This window comes from Anser anser (genome assembly GCF_964211835.1).
Source record: "Anser anser genome assembly, contig: HAP1_SCAFFOLD_76, whole genome shotgun sequence".
NCBI lineage: Eukaryota > Metazoa > Chordata > Aves > Anseriformes > Anatidae > Anser > Anser anser.
In genome coordinates this window covers 436,589-463,665 of record NW_028153992.1, presented here as the reverse complement: position 1 = coordinate 463,665, position 27,077 = coordinate 436,589, and the positions used below count along the sequence as shown (strand labels likewise).

Here is a 27,077-nt window from a genome sequence, read left to right as displayed (position 1 = left end):
TGCCTTCCTGCTGCTGCGGCGGTGGGGCTCCCCAGTAGGCGACTGGCTCCCGGACGAGCCCCCAAATTGTGAGAAACACTCCGTAGCCAATAACTTGGGCTCAGGCGAGGAGCTCAGCGAAGCAGGAATTTATTCGCGATCGCAGTGGCGGGCGTCCCACGAGCAGGAGCGCCCCTGCTGGTTCCAAAACCCAGTTTATATACTTTTTGATGACGGGACCCTCCCCTGTTTCCCCACTGAGGGGGTGATCCAGGCTCACAATCTGTCTGATGCTTCCCAGACAATGCATGGCCTTCAGTTGCCGGCCTGTTAAATTTCGAATTTCTTTCGACTTTTTTACTGGTTGAAGCGGTAATGGTTCTTCACTTACCTGACTTGACTCAACACCGTGATTTTCCCCGAATTGTTCTACGGAGTCTGGTTGTCTGCATTTTACAAGGTCGCCTGCTAAGCGTTCTTATCGCTGCAAGCACACCTCGATACCCCATTCCTTACCTTTAAACAACGTAACTCTGCAAAAACAACATTTTTATTCCCACGAGGGGCAGGGCAGGCCCCGCGGCGCGTGGCGGCGGGGGGCGGGGGGGCCCCGTGACGGCACCGAACGCGGGGGGGGGGCGGTATGGCCTCGGGCGGCGCGACCGGTAGCGGCGCGACCGGCAGCGGCATGGCCGGCGGTGGCAGGGCCGGTGGCGGCGGGGCGCCGGGCGGCAGCCCAGGAGCCCGATCAGGAGGAGGAGGAGCAGGAGGAGGAGGAGGAGGAGGAGGAGCGGCCGGCGGCAAGGTGAAGAGGCGGCGCCACCGTTTGGGCGCCGCGAAGCCCCCCTGTGCCAGGAGCAAGCGGGTGAGGAGCGGCCCCCCCACAGCGGGCCCTTCCCCCTCAGCCCGCCAGTTACCCCCTTACTTACCCCCTTACCTTACCCGCCCCTTTATCCCCTTAGTTACCCCCTACCCACCTCCTTACCCCCTTAGTTACCCCCTCGACCGCTTAGTTACCCCCTTAGTTACCCCCTCAACGGCTTAGTTACCCCCTCAGTTACCCCCTCAGCCCCTTCCTAACCCCCTCAGTTACCCCCTCAGCCCCTTACTTACCCCCTTACCCCTCTACCCAGCCCATTACCCCCCTCCTCCCCCTCCCCTTCACCCCCAGCCCGCTGCCCTCAGGACCCCCAGTGCCACCCCCAGGGCTTTCCCCGCTCCCTGCACCCCTCCTCAGCCCATCATCAATTCTCTGAACGTTACCTGCCAGGCTTTGCTTCTCGTTTGTGCTGTAGGGTACAGCAGGTTGATGGTGAAAGCGGTCCGTCAATTCGGGGTGTGAAAATCCCCGTGCTGGAGGGGGGACGCGCCGAGATCCCTCCCAGCAGCTCTTTGCTAAGAAATGTCAGGACGCCCAGAGAGATGCTCTGGAGATGCCCTCTGCACATGTTTGTTCAGCCAAAACCTCTCCGCTATTAAATGAGCAACGTAGCTGAGGGGATTGATTATCATATGCAAAACCAAGGGAGCGCTACGCATGGATAGCTGCTCATTTAGGTTTTTATCACTTGCAGAAATGCCAAGTCCCTTATACCACATATTGACAATCAATCTTGTCCATCTAAAGCTGGCCTGGAAGGGCAATGCAAACATTCCCCACGCTTACAGAGCAACCGTTGAAACCTCTGGCTTGAACAGTGCATTAATGTTGAAAGTGCCATAGCTTGCGTGTGCCGACACTGTGTAGCTAACTGATAAACCTTACACGTGGATTGAAAATAATCAGTGGAGATGGTTTTCTAACTTTTCCATTGTCTGTTATCTCTGCGTGTTTTCCAGTAGGTTTATTTAAAGAGTGTGCCAGAGCAAACACGTGCGTGGGGATATCTGGGGGATTCTGCACAGAGAATGGCTGCTGCACATCCAGCGCAGATCAAATTAACAGTAACTTATCGGGGAAGAATTTTAATGATTTGATAAATAGACAAACTGATAGGTGTTACATGTGTGCATTTATTATAGCAGTTAGCTTTGTAACCAGACGAATCGTGCAAATGTTCATAACGTAAAAGGACGAGCTTTGAGCAGATAGCTTGCTTAGAGCATTTGTCAATTAATTTCAGTTTATTTTCAATATCATGTCCACTCTGCAGAAGGTTCTGTGGCTTAATGTTAATTGTCTCTCAGTGATGCAATTGGGGAGGCACGAAAGCGACCGATGCGATTTTGTGAGGTTATACCTCTGGTTCTGATCCCTACCCCGCTGTTTTTCTCATCCTTCCCCCTACAACTTTAGTCGATAAGTCGATTCTTAGAAATACTTAAATAGATGTGTTTTGTGTGCTTGTGATCGTAATTACAGCCCACCAAACCCTCTGTCTCTTACCATTAAACTCTGAAGGTGCCTGGGCACTGTAGACAGTATAGTTAGCAGCTTCAAAGTTCCTGGGAACTAGTCCTGGATCTAATTTACTTTTTTTTTTTCCCCCTGCCTGCAGGAGGGATGATTAGCAGGATGCCTAGCTCATGATTGTCAGCTTTCTGGATATTATTTTTTATTATTAATTTTTATTATTAATTATATTCATTTATATTAATGTATCTTTTATTTAACCGTAGTTCCTGGGGCTTTCGGTCAGGTGGGAATTCTCCGATCGTACCCGATGTATGCCGCAGAGTCAGTCTTCTACAAAATACAGCAACAGCTTTAGAAGGCTCTTGCAAGAGGAGGTGCTGGTGCTATAGCTATAGCTGTGTTTCTTGCAGGACATCTTCTGGGTTAGCCTGACTGTTGAGAGCAGAACTGTTTTTTGTGCGTATAGTCACTGCAATTCAGCATTACTAAAATTGAAAATATTTAGATTCACTGATTTTAATGGGTAGTATGGTCCTGACTGTCGCAGTAGATAATTGCTGAACTTCTGGTTTAGTTGGTTTTCACGGGAGGGTGCGAAGAGGAAGAGTCCTGGAACAAGTCTGTAGGTCAGGAGCTGTTCAGGCGTAGAGTTTCCTGATAGCCTTGCAGATTGACGACCTGCTGGTGAATTTTGGCAGAGGTTTCAAAACTTTGAACCTTGCCAAGGTCACTTGGAAGTGCAGACAGTGATAGGTAGTTGTAAATCAATCTTAGGTGAATTTAGGTTTACCAGAAGTGTAGCGATCCTATGCCAGGGATCAACCTCGTCGTCGTCTTCTGAATATTTGCTGTATAATATCTGTCTTCAAGGTCCGTGGAAGGTGGTATCCCAGCATATGCTGTTGACTGCGTTTCTGTAATTAAACAAGTGTTTTTTCTTTCAAGCAGGGAATAATTAGCAGAATGACAGAAACTGTGAAAAATATTGTACCGGCCTGGCTGCAGAAGTATTTCAATAAGCGTGAGGAGGAGTGTGTAGACAGAAATGAATCTGCAAACCAGGAGGAGACTCCGGTAAACTATCACCACGATTATTCAGATGAAGATACCAAAATCGATGAGAGATTCACGCCTGAACCAGCAGGAATTAGTAGACGAGGTATGTGAAAAATCATTTGGAATTCTGGCCATCTGTATTTATTCACAGATTTCTAGTTTTGAATCTGAATTTCAAAAGGAAATTGGAATGAGGGTTTTGACAGAATGAAAAAAAAAAACAAACAATCAAAAAAGTCGAAACAACTGTTTGTGAAACCGTCTTAGCTTTAAACTGTATACACAGTTACGAAGCATACATCTTATGCTCTTGGAAGGCATCAGTTAACTTTAGGTACTCTATTAGCCAGGTGCTAAATGCTGAAAATAAGTCATTTGCAAGTGTGCTGGGTTGCATTTTCCATCTTTTAAAAGATATGGAATGAAAATCTGTCTAATTGCCTAAGGCAATTAAAAAAATTAATTTGTTTTGCAGTCTTCGAAACAAAAGACTAGATGCTAGAATGGCAGAGGAAAATTCCGTCTCGTGTCCTGAGTTTGTTTGTTTTGTTTTGGTTTTTTTTGTTCTGGGCTTTGATCAATTTAGTAAAGTTCCTTGTTAACTTGATGGTGAACTGGGGAACTTGTGCACGGATGTGGTTTATGAGATTATTATCCTTAAAATATTCAATAATTTTAAGGTCTACGCGGGGGGAGGGGGTGTCTTTGAAAAGGTATTTGACCGTTGGCAACGAGGTTTGCAACTCCTTTACCTCATGAAAGATTAATTTGTCTTATATCCAGTGCCTCTCACTGTTCCTGTAGTCCTGTTGTATAAATTTGCATCTATTCTTATTTGAGTTTCTCTTAAATTAGCTGTTTTGGGGAAGTCAGCTTTTAATAAGTAAAGAAGTTTTGTCTGAGCGTGCGTAGGTAACCATAGATAATGTGGAAAGTCAGTTGCTTCTGTTGTTGGCAGAATCAAAAAATAAGGAGGAAATATCTTTGCCTCCAATCTCATCTAATTGTAAACAAGGAGATTGATGGCTTTCTGTGTAGCTGTAGCTTGGGAATGAGTTTGGAGAAAAGAATAGAGAAGGTCTTCGTGACTGAGGAACACATGTTGGCTTTCCTATGTAACTGCGTGAAAGGAGCTTTCATTAAGAACAGCTGCACTGCAAGCTTGCTAACTCCAGGAGATCAGGAGCAGGTGGACACCCTGGAACCTTTTGCAGCTTATGTTGCTGTCCGTGGGTGTCGAATACTATGCTTAAGAATAAGATTTTTTTTAGCAAGATAGACTTCAAGGCCACCTATTCCAGGCCACTGGCATTGTTTGCAGACCCTTTGCTTCAAGAGGGAAAAATGCTCATCTGGTTACTTGGGTCAACATCCTTGTCCCTTGGGTCAAAATCCCAATAGTTAATGGGTAGGAGATGATGTTTTGCCTCTAACGTGAGCTGATATGGAAGAACTTGGGAAAAAAGTACTGCAAACGTTCATTTTCATGTTGTGTATTCAGATTAATGTAACCTTTGTTCCAATATTATGGAAGCTGCAGTGTTATCTGTAATTTACCGTGTAATCTCAAATTTTGTAAAGCTTATTGCAAGCTGTACATGGGAGAAGGAGTATATATGTTTGATTTAGTGAACGGCCAAGTCAGCGTTAGAGCATTTGAGCACGGGGTCAGAATGTGGTGTTGTAAATCCTCATAGTTAACTACTTCTGGATGCAACATTAATACTGTGTATCGCAAGCAGTGTTGTTGTTGTAGCCAGACAGTTAGATGCAACCGTATCTGGGTGAGGAAGAAGTTAAATTTGGCTTCTCTCTTTTTGCGCTTAGAACTTGGCAATAGCATGGCTGTCGATAGGAAACAGGTTTTGGCTTCTGTGAGCTTGTCTATAGCAAAGCTAATTATCTCCCTGTTCTTGTCTAGAACCATCCACAAGTAGATCAGCACTGAACTTCCCAGTTGTGTTAACAAGGCCCTCTCTTCATCGGAGCCGTCTGAATTATACCATGCTGGATTCTCCTGTCCCACCTTGTCAGCCCTCGACATCTTCTATATTTGGCATTGGCAGTCCTAGGCTGTCCTTGATAAAAGAAATAGAAGATTCTACCTCTCAACAAGACGATGATAACATCTCAACAACCAGTGATTCCTCCTCTAGAGCATCTGATGAAGGTGATTTTTGTGTTCTCTGTTTAATTGACTTTTTTTTTAATGTGAAGTACCTTGCGTTCTTTAATATTCCACATCACCTTAGTAAATAAAATAGGTGAATGTCAACTTTGGATGCGAGAATTAAATTGAATTTTTAGTGTTTTAGAAGTATATAATCCTATCACCTTTTTAATAGAAGCGTGCTTTGGAATATGTTTATGATACCCTGATGTTAGAAAGAGTCAATGCTGAAATATACACGTTCAGCTAGGTTATATGTAAATTTTGAACTGGGACGGTAGGAAATCAGGCTGACTTGCCGTAGCTTGACAACTAGGCTGATTGTCTAGAAGGAAGAGTGACTCAGAATATCTAACAGACAGCTGGTTAAATGTGAATAAGTGCAGGTGACAAATAGGAACACGAGATGTTTTCCTGTGTTTCAGCAAGAGAAGATAAAGAAACTACTCTGACATAAGCTATAGGCTGTTTTTTGACCTTTCTTGGTAGAAGGCTTCAGCTGTCAATACTTTTCATGTCTTTTGCCAAATTCATTGAGGAAAGCACACCATTTTAAAATAAAAAATAAGCATCGTGTCGATGTAGGTTGGTACGTAGGTCTTCTCGCTGAAAGGGCGAACAGCAGGTTTGCAGCTTTTTCTAGTCCCCCATATAGACAGGGACTGACGTGTGCTCAGCAGGTTTTGCAGAGAACTTTTGTACAGCTGAGTAGTAGAGTAGAGTTGCTGGGCTTTAGCAATATAACCTGAGTGCACTAGAACTTTCTGGTGTGTCTTCGTAAAACATACATGGGCAGAAGATCGTTAACTCTTAGAGCAGCCTTTGGGGAATCTTCCAGGTTTAAAACCTGTGCGATTATGATCTGTGCTGGCCTCCAGCCTTTTACCAACACAGAAAAAAGCTTTGTCCGTACAAATGCACTGATGTTTATGCGGTCCTCTTTTATCTTAGCCTGAAGGAAAAAAAATATCTGCATTGGAAGCACAGTATTAACTTGGTAAGATTGGTGAAAACTACTTGCAGCTCTGTGAACAGTTTTCAAGTTTGTAGGTGATACTTGGTTTTCAGTCTGTACGTGAAGTTGATCTATTTAAAGAAGCTGAAGTCATGCTTATTTTTCTGTATTGAAGAACTTGAATTAGTGTGATCTTTATTGTTAAAGTTCTGTACGTACGAGAGGCATTTACATCTAGCATACGTCATTTTGGCAGATGTTGCAGTTTTAAAAAATACTTCATCGTCACTGCTCTGGCCCACAGAAGCTGAAAGAACTCATTCCCTCTCGCAGCATTCTGCAGCTAGCTCTAAGAAACCTGCATTCAGTTTATTTGTTTTTGGAGGACTGTGTCCTGTAAGTACTGCACAGTATTTCTTTTAATCAGTTTGAATGTGTACCTGTTTTTCTATCCACTTCTCATACTGTGTTTCCGTAGGTACGTGGAAGCACGTCTGTTTTTAAGCAAAACCAGCTTGGGTTTTCTCCATTTTACCCCGGAAAGACGGCCTATGGTTGTGCAGCTGTAAGATCAAGGCAGCGAAGAACGGAACCTTATCGGGTATGACAAAAGTAGTGTAGTATTAGTAGTCAAATGTAGTAGTCAAACCTGGCTAATATTTATCTGTGGATCTTCTTTTCCAAGCATGCCTACATTCATGCTATGGATATGTTGTATAAACCTGCAGTCTTTGAAAATATCTAAAATCAACTTTGCTGATCCTTTGTTCTTCTGGTACACAGAGGCATGCAGGACTAAATGCAGTCTCAAGATAAGCAGTAACATGCTTTCTGTTTTGAACGATTCATATAGTTCTTGGAGAGAGTTATTTGCCCCCAAGTGTTCTTGGAAATAGCAAATAAAAACTGCTGACAACTCTGATTAGCTAGAGCTGAATCGAAAAGGAAAGTCAAGTCAGGTTTGGTAGGAATGTATTTAAATGAAAGTGACTTTTATCGATAAATCAAAAGGAATTTGAAGAAAATGAAAACGCGGGTTTGCTGGCTCTGTTCTGACAGTCCATTTCTGCAACGGAAAAAGGGCAGTACAAGTACCTCACTTACGGGAAACCTTGAAACCTTGTGGTGCAAAGCTGGGAACCCTCTTTGGTCGGCTATTTTTGTTTTTTACAATATTACTGCATTATGGTAAAAAGAGAAACCAAAATACTAGGCTTTTAAAGGAGAGAGTAGCTTGCTTCTTGCTGCTTGCTGTGAATGACAGCAAGGTACTAGAGAGTCCAGCGAAGGGCCACCAAGAAGATCAAGGGACTGGGAGCACCTCTCCTCTGAGGAGAGGCAGGGACTGCTGGGCCTGTTTAGCATGGAGGAGAGGAGGTTTGGGGGGATCTTATTGGTGTATATAAATACCTGAATGGATGGTGCAAAGAGCATAGAGAGCCATTGTGTTTTCAGCGGTGCCCAGTGCCAGGTCAAGAGGCAACAGGCACAAACTGAAACGTGAGGCTCTGTCTGAGCATCAGGAAATGCTTTTGCACTGTGCGGGTGATGGAGCCCTGGCACAGGTTGCCCGGAGAGGCTGTGGAGTCTCCCTCTTTGGAGGTCTTCAAGAGCTGACTTGACATGGTCCTGGGCAACCTGCTCGGGGTGGCCCTGCTTGAGCGGGGGGGTAGACCAGGCGATCTCTAGAGGTCACTTCCAACCTTAACCATTCTGTGGTTCTGTGAGTCTCACTTGTGTTTTTACATGCTGCGTGGTCTGCTTCCTGTCTTCACATCGTGTGATAAGCACAGTGTGGTTATTTGAGGGGTTTAACCTGGGAAGAAAAAAAGTCACACCAAAGGAAGTTTTTGACTGATATTTGAAGTTGGGTGGTGCAAATAAACAGTTTACTTTTTCAGTGTAATGTTTAGATCTGTTACAGTTTAAATCAGATCTTTATCTTTTAAGACAAAGATTTGCAGCCAACTTTAATCTTGGGGGAAGGGAGGAAGCAAGAGAGAAGTAAAACTAGTTCCTGGTTATGATTGTATACACTGATTTTAAGATGGTACACTTAGACCATCGTGAAACTCTGAGGTCTGTGTTGTTACTGAAAATGCTTTCTGTACCACAAGCCTTTTCTTGAGTTCTGTTTCCCTGATTACTGCTTCGGAGGCCTTAGCAGTCCTAGCATCATCCGTCTTGACCTTTTACAAGTACGGAGTTCTTTTATTGCTCGTGCAACAAGCACGTGCAAGATGCACTGAGGCCCAAGGTAAACTTCATTAAACTCCGAATGTATTCTCTTCTTTATGGCTTAAACTCCCAGTGACTGCATTTTTCTCTGTCATCAGAATATATTGATTGTATCATCAGTGTAGCCTTGGGACGTAAAATACATGCCTCTTTAGCTCAGAATTGACCATTGTAACACTTAAAATGCTAATTTTTCAGGCACAAAAGAGAGCGAAAGCTGGACAAGAAACTGTGTGGTCCCACGCTACCTTAAGTACCTCAGCACGGCGCATCTTGGAGGCAATGGAGAAGCTGTCAAGCCCTTTGTTGGTAAATAGCACTTCTTTTAATCTGTTTTTGCTTCATGTGTTTATAAAACTTAGTAAATGTGCCATCAAAGCATAAAGATAAAACTATTCTTCCTTACGTTGTGGCCGGTTTAATTTATTGCGCTGTTTTTTCAACAGGATGCTAAAAGAATGGCATCTGTTTTGCCGCTGTGTTGTGTAAGTTGACCATGAACCCCCACATTTTTGTTGCAGGGAACCCTCTCTCTCAGGAAAAAAAAAAATGCCCTCTAATATTTATGCTTTGTTTTTTCCCTTAGCCTCCGGACATAGATAAACCGGATATTACTGACTTCCAGTCCAAACGAAGAAAGGTAAGAACCAATAATGTCTTAAGCTGAGGTAGATAACTTTTTCAATGCTTTATCACTATTAGAAAAATTTTCTCAAACCTCAGTGACAACATAGACATCAAATCAAGTTAATATTGGCATGTATCCACAATAGATGATGGGCTGTGAAGATTACTCAGGTTAAGAATTATGTTATCTTTGTAAGTTGAGAGCAACAACTCTAGAACACACCAAGTCGTTTTATCTTGTCCCCCAACTTGGGGTGAAGCTGCATATTAAAATTCCTGTTGAGGCAAGTTTTCTCTTGAAGAAATGATCACAAATAGAAAAATACTGATTGAGTGGTCATATAGACTTTGTACAGACTTCCGTGTTCATTCGGGCACAGAAAACTAGTTTTTGTGCTTTTTATCACCATTCAAAGTAAAGAGGAGGAAAATTGTTAATTTCCGACGCTATAAATCTTACGCTCCTAAATTCCTATTTGGAGGTAGCACAGAACTGGTGATAATGCTGTGGTAAAGCATGATTTCCTTTCATTTTCTTTAAAAAATGAAAACTAGTCATCTTTTTTTGATGACTTTAGTTAGGGGTATCATTAAACTGCAAAACTGTACCAGGCACAATAGCTCTTGGTGTATTAAATGCCTAACTGGGGGAATTAATATTTTTCATTTTTACCTTTAAAACCAGCGATGAACCATCGTTGGAGTCTGATAAATTTTCCATAAAATTAAATGGGCATCTCTTTCTGCGAAAACATCTGTGTTTCCAGTATCAGTCTGAGTGTACAAATGACCACTTGTTAAGTGTATGGGCTTCTTAGGCTGGAAATCAAAGTGGACAGTAATACTGGTTGCTTATTGCTTTTAACTCTTTCAATCTCTGTATTGTTTAGCCAGCACAATCTCCATTTGGTAAAGTTCTAAAATGAATGTAGCAGCAACTGCTTAGTTTTTAGGGGGGTAGAGGTTTTTTTTTTCTTTTTCTTTTTCGACGCTATAAATCTTAACGCTCCTAAATTCCTATTTGGAGGTAGCACAGAACTGGTGATAATGCTGTGGTAAAGCATGATTTCCTTTCATTTTCTTTAAAAAATGAAAACTAGTCATCTTTTTTTGACGACTTTAGTTAGGGGTATCCTTGGGCTTATTAAATTGCAAAACCCTTAAATGACCACTTGAAGATCAGGTGACTGAAGGAAATAACAAGATGTGCAAACTTTTCATCTTCTGTTCTAATGAGCAAAGGGACAGTGTCTCAAGAAGTTTCTGTGCTAATTCCTTGATTGGATGGATGTATAATTAAGTTTACAATCACTTCAGAGTTTACAAACATCTCAGATTTCCTGGACCATCTTTTCACCATCTGCCAAATTACAAGGGCATGGAGAAGTGAAGTATATCATAAATATTATCCAAATAACTAAAACCAAATCTGGTGTGAATTCTCAGTTATATTATAGCAATATACCTGTGATAAGGCATTAAGAAAGATCTGCCAGATTTGCAACAGAGAGCCTGAAATTGTCAGCCACTAAATGAATGTTGCACGCAGCTGTCAGTGGGTGAAAGGAGATAGATTGTCTATTCATAATACTAGAATTCATAATGGTGGCGGGAGAAGGGTAGCCCGCGATGAGAAGCAATTATTTGCTGAGGAGACGATCGTGTGTTTTCCTGCTAAAGTGAACATGCGGTTGACGGAACACTTGTGCACTCAGGCTAAACTTCTGCAGTGGGTAGCAGTGATGTGGTATTTTTCTTATTTCAAGGAACTGTACCAGGCAGAATAGCTCTTGGTGTATTGAATGCCTAACTGGGGGAATTAATATTTTTCTTTTTTACCTTTAAAACCAGCAATGAACCGTCGTTCACTCGAAGTAGATTTGTGAACTTACATAAAACATGTCTTATTCAAGGTTTCAAACTGAATGTAATATTTTTTAGAAAGATGTATTTTTGTATACTTTAGAGAGAGTGTGAATCCTATTACTAAGAGCTGGGAGATACTGTGAAATTAAAGCTGCAGCGTAAACAATTTCCTGTTGGTATTGATTTGAACAATAGCATGCTTCCTAAGACTGTATTTTCTGATCCTTAAGACCGCAGGCGGAGCCATCGGTAAATCTTGTAGCCTTTAGGGTTTGTTTTCTGTCTGACAGTTCAGTTAAGTCAGTTTTGCAGAACACGCAGTGGTCTGTGTTAAAAATTAACTCTGGTCTGTGAAAATGCTTTGAAAAGGGAAGTCAAACCCACTACTTGAAGTGCATCTAATGCACATGTAAAGCATTGGATCATATTTTAATGAATGAGATTATTGTAAGATTGACAAGTTGTTTTTTTTTTGAGTGTGTTCTATTGTTTGTGTAACTTTGAAGAGGGAAAATGTAGGGAATGTGAAGCCCAGAAGCCTGTATAATTAGTTGCTTAACACTTCGAATGTTAAATTAATGAATTAAGCTACTAAAAAAAAAAATCACAGTGTGGGCAGAGGAAAAGATAGGAGCATATTCTAGGAACATGGGTTATTTTAATTATGGTAGCATGAATTATTTTGTCTATGAAGCTAACTGCCAAATTTTGAAATGGAATTCAGTCAGACTTTGGCTACTTATATATAGCTTTATGGATTTCGTTACTGGTTTTCTGGTGATTTCCCTCTACAAGTTGAACGGTCTTCAGAATTTTCAAATTGTATTCACTGAGTGCCAAGACCGATGGGGGGAGGTTTATAGTTCTGTAATTTGTTTTCATCAATAAATATTGGAATTAATTTGGGTGGACGTAAGGATAAATTGATTGCTGTTTCCCTTTCAAAGCTGGAATCCCAGAATGCATTCCAGCCTCCACCTGTTAAGAGACTTGTGACACCAACGGTAAACCGTCAACCGATGCGTTATACGCGGTATTCTGAACCATCACCGACTTCAACTACTCAGTCCAGCAAAATTTGCCAGAGAGGAGACACAAAGTACCAAGTGAGTACATTTTTGAGTCTTTATGTGCCTGTTTTTTTTTCCAGTCTTGGAATGTTTCTCAAACCAATTGTTATCCTATCTTTGCAAAAAGTACTGATAGTATGTTTGAGGCGAGCTTTAAGGCAGTGGGAACCATTGTGAAATAGATTGAGCTTTTATGGATTTAATTCTGTTTTTGGAACACTCAGTGTCTTGTGGTTGTTTTCACGATGTCATGATGTGCTATTGAGTCATCCTGTTCTCAGTGAAAGAATATTAAAAGACAGAAATGTTTTCCTTTTATATTCTCATGTACACAAAGCTGTCACTGATGAAACATGCTCGTGTTCTGTGTAAACTATTCCAGGTGAGCTATGTGCTCCAAGTGAGAGTTCTGACAATGTGCTGAGTTATCGGTTTTGATTGCTTTGGAGTAGATGGAGTCTGATAAATTTTCCATAAAATTAAATGGGCATCTCTTTCTGCGAAAACATCTGTGTTTCCAGTATCAGTCTGAGTGTACAAATGACCACGTGTTAAGTGTATGGGCTTCTTAGGCTGGAAATCAAAGTGGTCAGTAATACTGGTTGCTTATTGCTTTTAACTCTTTCAATCTCTGTATTGTTTAGCCAGCACAATCTCCATTTGGTAAAGTTCTAAAATGAATGTAGCAGCAACTGCTTAGTTTTTAGGGGGGTAGAGGTTTTTTTTTTCTTGTTTGTTGATAAATGATAGAAAACAGAAAAGTATGTCCCTTTTACGGGGCTGGTAAACACAAGTTTTGATGAAAACTCTCCCCCCCCCACACACAATTTTTGTCATTTTGTTTAAAATAATTACTTTCTTTGTTAGAGGATTTGACAAATTTGATTTAGTGTTCTATCAGTTTGTCCTCAATGCTGAGTGAAGCAGTGATGCTTACTTTAGCCCCAAAATTTAACTGAACTGTACCCACAATGCTGAATTAGGGAACAACGTTAAGTAGGTGAGGTGTATTCAGTGCTATAAAATTAAAAATAAATAAATAAAATAAAAACCACAAAAAACCACATGAAGTGGTTGTTGGTACTTTGTGTATGCTGTACATATTCAGCTAAGTCTTGAACTAAACTTAACTTGCAGGGGATGAGAGAGAAGACTTTGCCTGCAGAACAGCGAGCAGAACCATCTGAAAGGTATGACATCTATTAATTTAAAACTTACTTGAAGAAAGAAAGAAATCTCCTTTTTCAGTACGGTCTGCACCTGAAAGGTGGTGACAGTTCTCAGTAAAAGGAATGGGAAATCCAATGAAAATTTTGTATTTTGAGGGAGCTGCAAAGTCTGGATTGTGTTTGAAGATCAATAGAACTTTGAGAAAATTGTTGTTTTTATGAAAGGAAGGAAGATGAGCAAGAATAAAAGTACTGATACACCACTTTTTATCCCAAGTTTATCTTCTGAGTAGGATACGAAGATGGGAAACAAGGCACGTTATAATGCTGTATCCACAGAAAGGATCTTTGCTATTGGAGGCCTAATTTTTTCCTTCTACAGGAAATATGGCTCATTTTGTAGTTTGACTAAATCTGTAGCGTTACAAATTTTGCTTTGACAGATATTTCATGGTTTATAACTCAGTTTACTTATAACAAAATAATTTGTCCCTCCTAATGTTCCCTAGGGGAAAAGCTATTAGTTTTAGCTATTTAATTGCTTGCAGTTTGAAAGCTCTGTCCTAATGGGATGATTCTTTCTGAAGTATTCTTTAGAAGGTGAAGTAGGGGAAGTGAGTTACAGTTCAGGAGGATGTTTATTGATGTGTTTTTTTCTTTATTTTTTAAGCAAAAACATGGAGGAAGATTTATGATTTATTATTCTTTTTTTTAATACTCCTTTCATGATGAAGTTAATTGTCTGCTTTGAGTTCACATGAAGACCATGTGTTCTTTAGGATCATTTGAGGCCAAATGCTAACTCATCTCTAAAATAAAAAAAATCCAGCAGAATTAATTGAATTTCTTCTTGAGGAGACTGCTTTGTGTTATACTGCTTTCTTGGTTTAGGTCAAATGAGTTATCCTCCAGATAATATTGATGGCTTTTCCTTCTGGGCAAATGGTGTTTTGGGTAATAATGCTTGAGTTAAGGGACTTTGCACTCGGTTTTTAGGGGGTCGCTCTTTTCAAAGAACAGTAGCAGGGAATTTTGTTGACTCTATGCTCATCTGCCAAGCAATTCTTATGTGACCATGGGCATTCTTTGGCTTGCAGAAAGAACTCAACACTTTGTTTTGGCATCTAAAAGTTGGACTTCACAACAACCACCTTTTTAGGGGTGGAAGCGACTGGCTTTAAGGTTCTGGTACAGGTGCAATCAGGTGCTGGGTTTTAATTATGTTTTTTTCAAACTGTTCTAAATTGTCTCTGTTAGAACTCCTTTCTACTTCTCCATTTAGGAAGGAGATACAGAAAACTCACACTGCTTTTGATTTCGTTCACAAAGTTTATTGCAGTGCCCTACCTTTTGTTTGTAGAGTAGGTAGTGGTGGTAGTGTTTTTTGTGATGCTGGTCTCTGTTGGGTGCCATGTTCTGGAGCAGGAGCACCACACTGATCTGCTGGCAAGAGTCCCTTTGGACAGTTGAGTTGGAATACTCAGTAAATCTCTGGCCCACCAATGCTATATATCTATGTGTGTGTGTGTATATATATATATTTTATATCCTGAGTCCAATTGTAGATTAGACTTGCTTGAAGGCTGACAACTGTCTTTGCCCCCTTGAAGCTCACAGGTGTTAACAGAAAGAGGAATATGGGCTGTTATGGGCAAGCGATAGTTGTCTGAATGAAGATCTATTTTGATGTAAGACTTTTTTCAGAATTCTAATGGATTGACAGTTCGGATTAGAGAAAAGTCTGAGCATATGCCTTAGGGATCTGTCTTCCTCTATGCAGTTACAGTGCTAAGCAGGCTGTTGTCAAGTATTTGACAAGTTTAGACCAGTTCTCCTCCTCAGTATTGTGGGAGTTTGACCTGGTGTCTTCCAGTGCGATCTAATGCACTTCTGTACTGACTGACTGATTGGCTGCAAGATAAGCTTTGATGTCACGGTTTTTCCAGGCATACTTCATTTTCTTGCCATAGTACTTTTGTTAGAGTTATTCCCTATTCCACTTCTGGTTTGGGTTATTTTTTCCCCATTTGCTCTTGGATTAGGATATCTTTCTGGTTTTGAGCTAGGCTTTTTTAAGTACCAGAAAAACGCCTTTGTATGCCTTACAAAAGGGATCTGTATTCATGTCTGAAAAGACTTCTGGAATGTTGGCATACCCAAACACCTCTGCTGTTCCTGCTGATGGCCACATGAAAGCCAGAGCTGCTTCTGAAGCTTAGGCCATATTACCTTGCCACACAAGTCTAAGGCGTCCCTATTCTATCAGAGCTGTTGGCAGTGTTTCCCATGTGTATGTGTGCATATGTGCACTCTTTCTGTATTTTTGTGAGCTGTTCTTTTATATCCCTGCAAAAGATACACGTGCATCGCAGAATCAGAGAACCAGTCCTATTTAAAGGAAGCACTGGAAAATAACAATCTAAATCAGCTCTTCTATTTCAGGTCTTCTGGCTTAGTCATTGTTCCCGTGTGAACGGTGCACTTATGTATGTCCTTTTCATTGCTGCTGTTAATAAAGTTTTTCCTATTTAGAACATCAAGTATTTACCAGCGTTTAGCAACTTGTGAGACAGCTTTAGTTTTTTTCTGATCAGCAGGTTTCAATTCTAGGACTAATAACAGCTCTAATATCTTGAAAAAAAAATTTGGCTGGTAAGTTTTTTTTCTCTTTTTTCCCCCAACTTCTGTACTGTCGTGTGCTAGCAATGTGACCAGCTACAAATTCAGTACTGCTGCGTCCAGTGGTCTGTCTTCAGGAGTGAGTAGCGGAGGCGGCAAAATGAGAAGGGAAAGAGGAATACACTATTTATCAAGAGCTGTACAAGAACAGGTAAGTGACTCTTAAATTAATTGCTGTCACTGAGCTTACTGAAGTAACTAGCTAAGTGTGTCAGTTTTATTGCATCATAGTAAATTATAACAATACCGCTTTATTTTTGCATTGTTTTTGTTTTCTTGTGGGTTTCAGAGCAGGCTCCAATTGATTTCCTGTGTTTGAATACCTGAACTTTGCTTATGTAATTTTGAAATTTTTAATTCTCTTACCTTGGAGATTCTTCAAACTATAACATTTCTCGTTAGCAATTGAATGAATGAGTCCTAAGAAGAGAAGTTTTGGTGAAGGTTTGTATAGTTTTTCTACAGGAATGATACTTGAAATGAGTGCCAAGTATAAAAAGAAAAAAAAAGCTTAATTTTTGGTTTCATATTTAAGTCGTACAGAAAGATACAGGCCAAGAGTGTGAAAAAGAGTAGTAGAAGAGAGCATTCTGCATGTCTGCTAACGATGACTCAGTTTTTGATACTCACCAAACTCATTGTGAGAGAGTTTTTTTCTCATTTTAATAGGAAAAATCTATTCCATAAAACTATGACCATGAATATTCAGATTATTTTTTCTTTTATTGGATGTTATATAAGCTGCCTGTAAGTTAATTTAAGTATTTATGTTAACATTAAGTATTTAATTAATATTAAGTTAATATTAAGTATTTAAGTTAATTTAAGTTTCAAATCATTAAATGGGACTTCTGGATGATGCAATATAAAGAAATCGTAAACACTGTTGTTTATTCCTGTAACGCAAATAAAATAATGGTCCAAATATCAAAGGTTCCATAAACTTTTCAAATCAAAACTGTGAAACAGATGTAAGCTACAGGATGCACTGAATATGAGTAGTACCAACTTACATCCCTGCCTAGTCATTTCTAAGTAGATCATGATAGTACTGTACAAATTTCGGTCAGATTTTCTATGCCATTTAAAACATAACTCATCCAATCTTAGTAATCAAATAAAGTAAGTGGCAGGGATGAAAATTGAAGTTGTTAAGAGGCTCTCTTCTGATTTTTATATTTGCATCCTGATACATGGTATAGACTGTATTTACCAGAACACAATCTTCAGTGCTGCTAGTCTGACTTTCTTTGGTGCTTTTTGTGTTTAGTTTGGTTGTTGAACCTACCTGCTTCTTTAAACATTACCTTTTTCCACGTTCACTGCTGTAGTGACTTTAGAAACTTTGGCAGCTATCCTGCCTAATTTTGCAAGAGGAACACTTTCTCACTTGTCTTGAGAGTGTACTCTTAATTGAAGCCATGCGAGGGTAGTTAGAAAGGATGATGCTTCTCTAGAGCTTTGATGACTAAAGTATAGAAAAGAAAGAAAGAAAATGTGATCTGTGCCTCTCTGTTCTGCACAGGTTTTGAGTTAACTTTCAGTGTTCTTGCTGTACAGTTGTTGAATAGAGTATAATGTGGAAGCAGGCCTGCCATAAATTAAAATGACGTGGTAGACAGAGGTGGGGAGATCGGTATTTCTTCTGGAAACTTGCTTTCTCTTAATTTGTATGGATTTTTGTTCTATTTAATTTTGTTAATAAATTGGGTGGGATGGGGTGAGAAAGTAGTATGTCTTGTATAAGAAAAATTAAAATTTGCAACTTTAGGAAGTGGAGGAACCAGTGCTACCGAACATACCCCTACCCATCAGTGCTGCATCGCTGCCTCAGTTCAATTCTAGTTTCGTTGGTAGTAGCGCTGTCTCAGCGTCACCGAGCGCTGTTTCAACAGCAGCAATGAGCACGGCAACTCCAGCAGCTGCGACGGGCATGGCAAATCCATCAGAGGTGGAGGGCATGACAGATCCATCAGAGGTGGAGGGCATGATAGATCCATCGGAGGTGGAGGACTTGACAGATCTATCAGAGGAGGAGGTGGAGGACATCATATATACAACGGCGACGTCGGGCATAACGTGTTCAACAGTGCCCTCAGGCTTGACATGTCCAATAATGGCGGCGGGCATGCCATATCTGCTGATGACAAAGGACAAGGCAAAGTCAACAGTGGCAACGACAAGCGTGGCAAATTCAACGGAGGCGGCAGGCATGGCAGATGCAGCAGCGACGGCGGCGGGCAAGGTAAATCTTTATGCTATAAATAATGTTTACAATGAGTATACTGCTTTATTGCGAGTTGACTTTTTCTGTGGTGCTCATGAAACTAACAAATATTAGTTTCTACGCAGCTGAATGAATTGGGGTTGTATGCCAGTTTGGGGAAAAAGGCATAAATGTTTTGATTCTGCTTCTCTCAGTCTTAGAGCCTGCCAACTCCCATTTAACGTGATTGTATAACTGCTTCAAATGCTGTGGAAGTCTGCGGGGGAAGGGGGGTGTGGACTTTATGCCACGTTATTTATAGTGGTTTTGGCAGGGGTAGAGTTAATTTTCTTCGTAGTAGATGATGCTAGATGATGCTGTGTTGCAGATTTGTGAGCAAAACAGTGTTGGTAAGGCACTGGTGTTTTAGCTGTTGCTGAGCAGTGCTTACACAGTGACAAGTCCTTTTCTGTGTCTCACGCTGCCCTGCCAGCGAGGAGGTCGGGGATGCACAAGAGGCTGGGAGGGCACTCAGCCAGGACAGCGGAGCCCAGAGGACCGAAGGGATATTCCACACCATTTAGCATCGTGCTCAGCAATAAATGCTGGGGGAAAGAAGGGGAAGGAGTGGGGAGTATGTACAGGGTTATGGCATTTGTCTTTCCAGGTAGCCATTACATGCGATGAGTCATTAATGCTACCTCAAATTTAACAACTTTACTTCTTTATTTCCAGTTCTTTTCCCTGTTCCACTTGGAGGGAGTGAGCGAGTGGCTGTGTGGTGCTTAGTTGCCTGCAATGGTTAAACCACAACTTTATTTAAGTTATTAAATTAGAGGTAACGTGGTCATATAAGCCTCACATAGAATGAGCCTAGGGTGCAATAATTGGCATATTATTGCAATAAAATAAACATTAATCTGTTCCAGAGTACTTGAAATATTTTTTGTACGGTTTGAAGTAGACAGCTGCTTTAACATGTTGAGGTGTTTGCTGAAGTTCTTGGAGTATCATTGGGCTGAGTTTGCCGTTCTTCAGCTTCCTGGCTTGCTTTTCCGTGCATTTAGACCTAAGTAGCATCTCCAGCTTTTCCTCTCAGTTTCTGGAATTTGGTTTTGAAGATATTGTCCTATACCCACTTGGAAACTTCCCTGTGTTTTATTATTACTTTTATCTGCAAAATAACTCAAACATCAGGTTTTTCGACGTCACTGCGGGACTTCTGTTGGGTAGTGAATTCAAGTAGTTGTTGCTCTTAAATATAAACCTTTAATTCTTTTGAAAATACAGATACAACCAACAAGTACTGTTAGCAGTCCTGAGTTCGCGTTTTCATCTCCAGTTGTGAAATCTACTGAGGCAGAAGTGCTACCTACGTCTTCTGTAAGTAAAATAATAAAGGAGCTTGACTTTTTTTCTTAGGCATTTAGTAGGCTGTTGCAGAACACTAAAGCAGAATCTGCCTTGATGGAGAAAAGTATGTAGGCTTCTGGCTTATAATTTGTCATTCAGCATGCGTGCTACAAATGTGAAGAGCAGCTTTCAGATTTGGTTTTGTGTGTGCATTCGATTGAAGTTCCTGTGGCTTGAGAATCTGAAAAACCTCTCTTGTTCATAGCAGATTGGGTTTACATTTAGTGTTCCCGTTGTAAAATCGGCAGAACTTTCTGGACCCAGTGGTACTCCAGTGACGCCCTTTCTTACCCTAGGTAACTGAAACTTTAGCACTTCAGATCTGAAGTGCTGATTTTCCTTTTTTTCTTTATTAAATCTTCAATCTGTCCTGTCTGCGCATGCTAGCAATTCCAGGCAGTGTTGGACTTCTGCAGTATTTTTCCAGTGACAGATCTGCTTTTATAATTTTTGTTTTGTTTTGTTGCTTTTTGTTTTGCTTGTAATCATAAAGCATTGCAAAGTAAGTAGAATTTGTGAAGATTCTTATGTGAGAAGCATGAAAGCTGGAAATTCTTGTTTCTAACAAAAGTGAGTATAATCTGCTCTAACTAGGTCACATTGTGAAAGCTGTTTTTGTTTTCTTTTGTTTCAAAAGACACCACCACCTCAACCAACATCAACACACAGAAAGAGGAGGTCAAAGATTTTGCTGGTGGTCCCTTCACCACTGCCCACGTCTTAAAGGAAGGAAGCGTCTTAGACGTTCTAAAAAATCCTGGAGAGATAATGAACTCCTTTTAAAAAGATGCTGCAAAAAATACGCTAGCATTTTTTATTAAAAAAAAACCAACACACGACTTATGGTTAATAGAGTATCTGCTATAAATATGAATGTAGGAGAGCATTACATTAAGCGCTGCGTTTGTTAGGGTGCATCTGCCCCCTTCTATTCTAAGTGGTGTTTGTTGCTGGAAGTAAAACTGCAAGATGAAAAGCAGATGGGTTGCATCTCCTTTACGTGTTAGGATGTAATTGTAAATGAGGTACTAAGAGAATTAGCCAGATAATCGGTGTTTCATTTTAAGTAAATACAATTTGTGGAATTGAAAAGGAAATGTTTGTAAAACTCAACACTCCTGTCCCACCTTCAGCCCAGGTGAAGAAAGAATAGGAAAGAGCTTCAGTTCCAAATACATGGCGAAAGCTGCGAATCTTTGGGCCTTAGCTTACAATGGCTCCTGTGGATTAAAATTTAAACTGCAAACAGAAGTGGAGTGTTTTACGTTAAAAACCCTTTTCTGAATTTTGTTTTTAAGCAATTGCAATTGTTTTCAACAGTTTCATAAAGTGTGTCTGTGGAAAAGATATCTTTTAAGAAAAAGGGCTTTATTGAGTTTGATCTTTTCCCAAAAGTCTTCTTCTAACTTACATACTTGTTAAGAAGGCAGCACATTTCTCTACTGGAAGGAGCTAAGTGAGAGAAAATACATTGTGCATTTTGTTTAAGGGAAGACCTCTGAGTGAAGTGACATTCACTTTCTTTATCGGTTTAAAAGAAGCAGAATCTAAATCCACATTGTTCAAAGACTTCATTTTTGACTAAAAAAAAACCAACAAACCACAAAACAACTATGTTCAAGGTAGATTTACAAGCAACTTGAGCTGCTGTTTAAGATGCATTTCCTTTAGTCTTTCTGTATTAGTAGCTTGTCTTTTCTGTTAAAATTGCCACCTTTTAAATAAGGAGTTGTCCTGTGTCCGATGCATTTTGAAAAAGATTATAGAAAATTAGACAGTTGTTCAATTGTCTTGAGTTTTTATTATTTAATTAATATTCAGCATCTGTGGGAAAATACCGTACGGATTGCTGCTCCGAGTACAAACTTCTGTACAGTTACTGGAGTAGATTTGAGTCATCTGCTACGGAAGGAGGAGCTTTAGAAATTTGATTCGATTGGGCATCGCGTCTTAATCAAATTGCATTATTTCCATTCCACGTTGGACTGTCAGATTTCAGTCAGCTACTGTCTGTTTGTACTTGTATCGACCAGTGAAAATGTTGATTTAAAGCTTGCTTGGAAACAAAGAGTTAAATGAAGCTTTAACGAAATGTTCTGTTGTGACCCAGTGCAGCAGATGAAATTTCATCCGTTTAGATAAGATTTCTGGGGACTTCCTGTTGCGCTCGGTCTGAATGTCTAGTTGTAACCATTGGCACCTGGGTTGAAATTTTTGCCCTCTAGTAAAGTCACTTAGTTACATGTAGTGAGGTGCTGCGCTAACAGGAAGACTTTTTTTTCTTGCTTCCTAGACTTTGGATTGTTGAAAACACGCTCTTCTACGTCTGCACAACCTACAACAAGCACAGTGGTTTATACTAGGCCTGCAATAACAACTTTTTCTGCAGGTAAAGAGACTTCTAAACAAGCATCGCACTGGCAATCTGATACATGTGACCCTTTTCTGCAAAACAAAGACATAAAGGACAAATGTGTAACTTGTCAAGCTACTAAAGCGTCAACAGTTGAGAGTATGAAACAGACAGTAAGTTCAAGTCAATGCGACACCTCAAAGCCAGCAGCGCCCCCAGCAGGGATGCTGGGCTTTGGAGACAAATTCAAAACAGTACCTGGAACGTGGGATTGTGATACATGTCTTGTCCAAAACAAACCGGAAGCTACAAAATGTATAGCATGTGAGACACCAAAACCTGGAACGGGAGTAATGCCTGCTCTGACATGACCAGTGGTCACAGACAGCTCGGTGACAGTGACATCCTCCTCGAGCAGCACTGACACAACAGCCACTCTGGGCTTTGGAGACAAATTTAAGAAGGCGAAAGGCTCTTGGGACTGTGGAATATGCCTTGTACCAAATAAGACGGAAGATAACAAATGTGTAGCCTGTCAGTCTGAGAAACCAGGTATGGTCCTTTTTTTCCTGTTGTTTCCATCCTAGCCTCTGTGAATCTTGTACAGAATAAAAGTACGTTGCATATATGGAATATTTTAAGCAACACGATTCCCAGGTACGGTTGATGGGTTAGCGGCTGTCTGCAGGATTGGTTTACAGGCACTTCAGAGGTCTCAGCCCAGGTTCCAGCCTGTCGCATAAATTGAACTGATTGTGAAATGTATTAGTACGGAGCTGGATCAATGCAGATACCCCCGGCTTTGCAGCTGGTGAGGGAAGATGGCTGAAGTGAGTGACTTAATTTAAAAACAACATAGTGATTTTTCACTGGCGAAAATAACAACTCCATAGAAAGAGTTAAAAATTAGTGTTTTTCGCTTTCAAAAAATAAGTAAAAAAAATTACAGAATGTGTCCAAAATGCCTCTACTCACCGTTTGTATGTAATTGAGGGGAGATGTGAAGCCAGATTTCAAGACAGTGTAGTCTTAACTAGTCTTAAGCTAAAGCAGAGAGATGCCTATGAAGGTCAGTGGTAGGCTTCAAGAAAGCGAGTGACCCGCTGGGTAACTTCTTCAGGGCAGTACTGGGTTGTTTCCCATTGTGTGTGACCGTAATTGATTTTGAGCGTGGTTGTATTGTTTTTAAAATACGATTCTAATTTTAACTTTGACTCTAAATGTCATTTAACATGCCATTACATCGAAAAACACCTGTGCGAATATATCGTGGAAGAAACAAATTAAGATGGACTAGACCAGGCTTTTGTAATCATCCTGTGCGGTAAGACTGAAATTTCATGAGGTAAGATAATGGATTTCAGACAGAGTTGATTCTCTTGGACTTCCAACCTCTGAGCGGTCAGTCGGCATCTTTGTCTGAGGCTCTTGCCATTGCAAGGAGGAATTTTGGAAATGAGGGGTTTACTGTGACCATGGTGCAGTGAATTGCACGGTTACGTTGCACTTGTCAAGAGGAAGAGCGATGCAAGTAATACTAGGATAAAAGTTTTCTGCGTGTGCTGTGGAAGGGAAGAGCCATTCTTGTCTTTCCGGTTTTGAATTTGAAGCGTTATCTTCTGCTTCTCTCTTAAAAGGCACCTTTTTTTTAAAAGGCACCTGTCAGGCCTCTTTATGGAGGTTACACTGTCGTCAACAGCAGCAGAAGCTTGTGTGCTGAACAGAGTTGTGTGTTGTTTGGAAGCTTTGAGTTCCACTCTGGTTTTTTTGTTTGTTTCTTTGTTTCTTTGTGGGTTTTTTGGTGGCTTTTATTTTCTTCAGGGGCGGGGGGGGGGGAGTTGCGGAGTAGTTTTGAACATTTCTGTGGGATTTGACAAATCAAATTTAAAAGTTAATGTTCATTTTATAGTTCATGTTCAAACAGGATGGTTAACTGTCTTGTTTGTCTCACAGAGGGTCCAACACCTGTGACCAGTAGCAGTGCATCTGCATTTTCTGCTCCTTCTGGAGAATTTCTGGATTTAGACAAATTCAAGAAGCCTGAAGGAAGCTGGGATTGGGAGACCTGCTTGGTTCAAAACAAAGCAGAGGCCACGAAGTGTGTAGCCTGTGAAAGTGCAAAGCCAAGCACCAAAGCAGAGCTCAAAGGTAATCCTTAATGATTAAAACGAGGATGCATATTCTGTGATTTATTTTTTGGTTTGCTCTGATTTTTTTTATTTTCTTACCTGTTAAGCACAATTATTTTTTCCTTTGAGGTGTGGCAAAATTATTCGTTTTTCCTGTAGGAATATTGCCTAGATAACATCTGTTTCCACACTTTTCCCCAAGAATAAGTTTATCCTTTTTAGAGAAAAGCTTTCATTAATGACGTGCTTGTTCTTTACATGCCCTACACGTTGTTCATTTGGAGTTCAGACTAAAAACATGATCTTTCAAAGAAGTTCGTATACTTTTTAAAGCCAGGTGGTGGGCAGAAAACACAGTTGTGAAAAGTTTTATGTAGAGAGGAAGCATGGGGTTTTCTTGTTTGTTTTACTGTTTGGTTGGTTGTTTGTTAAACAGTTTTGACTGGAAAGATCAGGACTAGAATGTAGTTCAAACCTTCATGTACTGCAGATACACCGTGGGTTACGGACTTGACATTCACTTATTTCTGCAGGTTTTGGTACTGCGACTGCGTCCACAAAATGCTGCCTTGCCATCATTTACATTCGGTGTTCACTCAGAGTGTTCAGGTGCAGAGTCTGCAGCTGCCTCACAGTTTATTTTGGGAAGGACAGAAGAGAAGCAGGATTCTGTCACTACTGCTGCTCCGTTAGTGTTTGGAAAGAAAGCTGACACTGAAGAGTCAAAGACACAGCCTAGCTTTTCAGTTGGGAAGTCCGAGCGTACAAAAGAAGAGAGCACAGCAAAACCTATGTTCAACTTCAGTTTCGTTAAACCATCAGAGAAGGAACCTGAGCAAGCAAAGCCAGCTTTTTCATTTGGGGTCCAAACCAGTACTTCAGGTAAACAGAGTATCTTTTGTCTTCACTTGTGCGCTTATGTCCATCAAGTAAGACCTCTGAAACCATACTAGAAAAAATCTGCGGGATTTGATATGTTCATGTACTAGAGCTTTAGAAAAAGTTTAATTCCTATATGCAGCATGTCTTCTGTCCTGGTTATTGATATGTACGCAATTAGTAGCAATCCCTTTTTTGATCTCAACACTAGGTTTAGACAAAAAATTGCGACACCTTAAGGAACCTGTCCTGCATCTCATACAAGCACAGAAGTTGCAGTGTCTCAATGCTAGCAGTACAGTTGGTGGTAAAATCTTTAGTAGGGTGAAATAGAGGCCTCACACTTTTCAGAGAAAAAAAGAGATGAGAGAGAGTATCTTATTCCCACGTACTTGCAACTATGCTGCAGAGTGTACTGCTGTTACTCTAGTGCTACAAAGGTCCAAAAATCACTGAACAGTTATTAGCCAGTTTTGTATTCCTTTAATTTGTTGAAAGACTGCAGTAGAGGATTGAAGTTTTTATTGAGGATCACTGTGTGGAAAAATTCTGATTGTTAAATGTCATTTGTATGACTTAAGAACCGCGTTTTGGAGTACAGAATTCAGTATTAATTCCAGAAGGGGTAAGGGGAAGGACATTAGCTAGTAATCCCGAACAAAAGCAGTGTATAGAGCTATACTGATTTTAATCGCAGTATTCTTACAGTTGGTCTGTTACTGAACAGATATGTTTTGGGGAGATATGGTGGCCAGGGAGGCGTGTGTGTTTGTGTGCTTCCTCTTCTAGTTAAGGTTCTGGGGTTTGGTTTAGTCAGGAAAATTCGATGAGGCACCTTGTGTAAAAGGAAATGTTAACCAGCATTTTTCAACACGGTGTAGTCCCTTAAAAGTGTCATAGATGAAAAGAGGCCATAACCGCTGGGGGAAAAAGTTAGTGGGAAACTGAGAGCAGGATCACATTCAGTAGTGAGAGAGCAGCAGCCTAGGGAAAGCTGATGAATGACTGTAACAGATAGTTCTATTTTAAGTGTAAAACAACACTCAGTACTTTATAATGGTGGTCTTACCAGAGGGTTCTTCTCCATGGCTCCTAAAAGCACGTCTTGAAGGCATTCGAGTGCAGTGAACTTAAGCTGTAAGAGTTGGGCGGGTAAGCTTGGCCTGATTTGAAGCTGTAGGCACGGGGCTATAATTTCTGAACAGGCTACAAAAGAAACTGTACCACTGTGCTTTTCAGTGCTCCGTTTAGCAAAGCCATCAAATTGTTGCAGGCAATTGATGTTGTTCTTCTAAGAGCACCTGAAAGATATTTTTGTTTGAAGAGTTCAGAGGTACCGGTTAATACTGGTTCAGATAATTACAGCCAGCTCTTGGTGTTTGTGACCAATAAAGTTTGTGGCTCCAAAAGGAGTGGGTTAGTGCTAACTGATTAACTGCTGTATATGCAGAAATATGGAATCTGATTACTTACGCAGAGAGCACTTAAAATGTATTGTTTTGCTGGCTCTCAGTGAGTTGCATCTTAATGCTACCAAGGAATAAGCTTTTTGCTTCTGGCCCAAGTTTTTTAATTTGGTGAAAGCCTTTTCTGTGCACGTGCACATGCCAGAGAGGTTGCTTAAGTAATAGAAGCTATAGTAGCTGCTATCTTCTGTTTTTTGTAGAAGACAGAAACTGAATTCGTTAGCTTTGTAACTGTTATGCATACCAGAATTGGTTTTCTCCCTTTTGAAAATAGTAGAGGGTATGCCTATGTCAGATTTGGTGAGCAAGGTGATCAGATGAGGGCACTGCAAGACTGCCAGAACGCACCAGGTCTGGGGGGAAAAGGAATCCGGCTGAGCATAGGAATTTCTAAAAGGTAACCAAGGAGTTGTGCATTGATACAGTTATTCTAAATAATCAGATTCTTGTAGCTCTGCCTTTGGAA

The 27,077-nt window shown here is 40.6% G+C and overlaps 1 pseudogene across 1 annotated transcript; it reads left to right on the top strand.

Moving 5' to 3' along the window:
* Positions 1-706: 706 nt before the first annotated feature.
* LOC310891004 (nuclear pore complex protein Nup153-like) lies at positions 707-24,296 on the top strand (annotated as a pseudogene). Its single transcript has 8 exons — positions 707-844; positions 3,284-3,494; positions 5,313-5,561; positions 6,773-6,912; positions 6,995-7,117; positions 8,953-9,048; positions 22,071-22,689; positions 24,091-24,296. The product of its transcript is annotated as a nuclear pore complex protein Nup153-like (transcript).
* Positions 24,297-27,077: the final 2,781 nt, after the last annotated feature.